The sequence below is a fragment of the Amphimedon queenslandica genome, unplaced genomic scaffold (assembly GCF_000090795.2).
Source record: "Amphimedon queenslandica unplaced genomic scaffold, v1.1 AMPQUscaffold_13505, whole genome shotgun sequence".
Taxonomy (NCBI): Eukaryota; Metazoa; Porifera; class Demospongiae; order Haplosclerida; family Niphatidae; genus Amphimedon; species Amphimedon queenslandica.
Window position 1 is genome coordinate 81,840 of NW_003546259.1, and position 4,065 is coordinate 85,904.

Sequence of the window (4,065 nt, forward strand, 5' to 3'; positions counted from 1 at the left end):
CTAAGAGGTATTGGTATAAACGGTCTTCTTTCATTAGAACAGAAGGTGGGCCTGGACGACAATCGATAGCAACAATATCATGGAATCTTCTTCTCAATGATTCAACTGGCAAGTTGTACATTTTTACTGCCTCTCAATCCATTCGTTCCTTCTCTGACACTGGCAACAGCTATTTCCATAGATTGGGTGGACCATTGTTTTCTTTTACATGCCATGACTGAGTGTTGTAGACCTACTAATAAACGTTAAATTAAAGTGATAATTTCAACCAATAATACTTACAATCTCTAATGAGAAAAACCGCCTGACAGCTGATGATAAGTGAAAAATAGACTCGGAAACACAGTGCTTTCCCGCACCAAAGTATATAAACGCAAGGTAAAGTTAGAGTGATAATAGAGCCTGTCGAAGACTGAGTGAGAAGTAGTCTGGCTACGCGAGACTACATGTAAGTGAGAAGAGCTGACAACTGAGTGAGACGAGGAGAGAAACATGTGTCAACTTCTAGCCTTGATGACGTCACAATGGCGGTGCATGTCCGTAAACTTACCTTGGCTTTTTTATGTTTTTGTCAGTTTTTGTAATTTTTTTGCAAATCAAACATCACAACACAGCAGTACAAAGGTTAGTTAGTTTGTGTAATCATTTTAAAGTCAAAATATAATAATGTCCCATAATAGGTGTTGTCTCATTTTACCTACATATACTACTCTATATTAGCAGGAAGAAATCCATCTATGGCTGATGATATTGACTTGCTTAATACTCTGGCAAAACGATTGCCCTTGAGTGACAAGGATAACCTTCTCTTCTCAGAAGGAGGCTTCTCTTCTTCCTTAGCTATGTCTTCCTTGTGCATGTGATGAAGTAGTCTACTACGCATGCTCAGTAAACCAGTGAATAATTTTACAAATTGCATCATAAAATAACAATATATTGTTTATAGCATTGTTAAGGGGATCAGTATGGGATTTATCAGACCCTTAACCTTGGTTTCGTGTGTTTCTGTTTCTAAATCAGCCCTTAACTTTAGCTAGGGCTGATATGAGAAACAAATTCAACCTTGCCCAGGTCTCATAAACTTTATGTAGACCTACTAACCATGCTATGAATATTACTTAAAATACTTTTAAGACCTACTTAATATAAAATAACACAATGTACATGAAAAATTTCCAATGTGCAAACAATTATTTTTTTGTTTATCTGAACATGCACATGCTACAACAATCGTCTACAAAGTATGCGCAACATCAGCTGGCAAGCATTTTGTATGCACACAGCATTGATGGCAGCATCATTCAAATGATCAACATGAGCTGGCAAGCATTAACTTCATAATGTGCGCAGCATTGATTGCAGCATTTTGCGCAACATCAGCTGGCAAGCATTAACCTATATGTAATACACACAGCATTGATGGCAGCATTAACATGTAAGATGATCATTCTTATATGTACCGAATCACTACTTGAATGATACTACATGTATAACAACTTTTAATGTTACTCTAATATCTTTCATATCCTTCAAAACTTGTCAGCAATGATTTCGATCCATTAGCACATGATATTTGTAATACAGTTACTACATGCCACAAACCAGATTGGGATTTCATGACAGCTTCTTCCCTTCCTAACCCACTATCCTACATAACTGATAGTCACACAAATTTGAATCAATGCTAAACTCTAAAAAACACTACACCTCTTTCATACCCACTCCCTGTCCCTTATAGCAACAAGCAATCAATATTCACTGTCAATATAGCACTGCTTTTACAGCATTCTTGTCTTTTTTTGTCTCGCAAAGTCTAAGTTGACTTCCCATTCTGGGTTTTCATTGCCAAATCAAATACTTTATCCATAGCGATTAATCTTTAGTAGAAAATAAATGAATTTGTCAGCCCAACGATTTTGTTTTCTCTGCATATATCATGCCTTTAATACATAATAAAATGACTCAACAGCCATTTTGGTATTTACTACAGTTGCAATACGACAGCATGGACACACTGCTGTATTATTTTAGCATATTCTTTTTCAAATGTTTAAGAAATCAGTCAAATTCTCTGCAGAAGTGATCATTGAGATAAATTGTGGAAGCCTAAAACGAAAAGAAGCTTCTTCATCTTCAGTCAAAAGTGTTTGTAAACTACAGTAAACATCTTCATGTTAACTTCATTTGATCTGATATTCAATACCCTTTCTCCAGCTCTTATGAATGTGTCACACAGAAGGCAAGTTCTTTGTGTTGGTAGTAGCGAAGAAACCTCGCCATGCATAATAAAAATTTTCTGCATCGTCGCTCATAAATAGAGTAGTATGGAGATCAGCACATTTTTCCTTGAATTTCATTAAAGCTTGATAAACCAATGCATAATCCTCTCTGTTAGGCAGAATCCAGCACACAAAAACACCTTCCCCAAATTCGTGTAGTATGAGTACAGTTAACAAATAGAAATTATGAACATTAGTACCATGAGTACTGTCCATACAAATTGCTATCGCCCAAATTTGATTATCATATCACACTAAAAACAGGTCTGAACAAAATCCTAATCTGCTAAATAATTTATTTCAGGTGACTACTTCTGTCCTTGCTTTTTATAAACGGATACAGGATTGTTGATATATTCCATCATATCTTCAACCAACAAACTCACACTGGTATGATCATCTTAATGTAATTGTACAGCACTATATCGTATTGGTGCTTTATATTATGAGTCTTGACAATAGAGAAGACACTTGCAATTAAGAACACCAATGGTTGTCCAACAGGTCACAGGGCACTCACATGTTCATATTTTGCATTTTAATGATGAATTTTAAAATCCCCCATAAGGTACCTTTTATTAATTATGGTCACATGTACATTATTGTATAATAAATATTCTATGATAAATCTGTTAATGTCCAAAGGTTCGAGTGATTTCTTACTGGTGGGCCATACTCCTGAAGACATTGATCAATTACTTAAACAGTTGCTACAAGACTTAGAAAGAAAGGTGCTGAATCATTGCCATGTAAGAAAAGTTGTTGTCATGGTCATTAGATTCCCTGCATGCATGCAAATCAATCAACTTCGGAGAGAAAACAAGTTTTACACCTACACCATTTGTTAGGTTACTAGGAGTTTATGATGTCAAATCATGGCTACTACCTCACATTGAAGGTATTCATGGTCACACAGCCCCTCATTGCTTATATTTATTAAAAGTGGCCATGAAGTGCTACTCTACTACAAAAACTGGAGTGATTTATTATGGTGCCAAGATACCAGTGCCATTAAGATACTAAAGGTACATGTCACTTCATATATAGGATGTCCCCAATGTAGATGACATCATAGGCCCCGAAACATCAGAAGCACAAGGGGTGCTATAAAATTCATGTGCGAAGCATGTAAAACATTTCCATAATTTTAATTATATTCATCATGGGCGTGGTTATTTAACGTGGTCTATTCATATTAAATACCAGAGAAATTTGCAACAAATGCCAACATTACTAATTATTTCCCTTTGAAAGTGTCCGATGCCGAAACAGACAGTATTTATAGTGACCATTCAAGTTCTGATTAAGAAATTGAAAAAGTAGTCACAGATGCCACTAATAGTGACAGTCTGCTGCTGCGGGCCATTGTTAGAGTGCCGCCAGATGATTGTTCGTGCTCATGTTCTCCTCAATTAGTAAGAGCAGCGTGCCAATTTAACCTAAAAACATTTCTCCTACAAGAAGAAAGGGAAGCAGACACTGTTGTTTCAGCATACCTGGTTTCAAGAGACTCTTGTTTGATGTATGTGTCCCCTCGACCTTGCTTTTTCTCATATCTGTCGCATTGCTGTAAAGAAAGCTCTTATGAAAATGCCTAAAAAACAGGACATCATGTTTTTATTACTTACGGGTTTTCAAATTGGAAGAAAGCAAAGTGCAGCTTTAAGGAGCAAAAAAGATCACAATGGCACAGAAACAGCAGTAATGCTCTCATGCAACTCAGCTTTTAAAGCGGTCCGAAAAGGATCATAATCATAGGCAAGCTATGCTTATGAATGTATTAGAA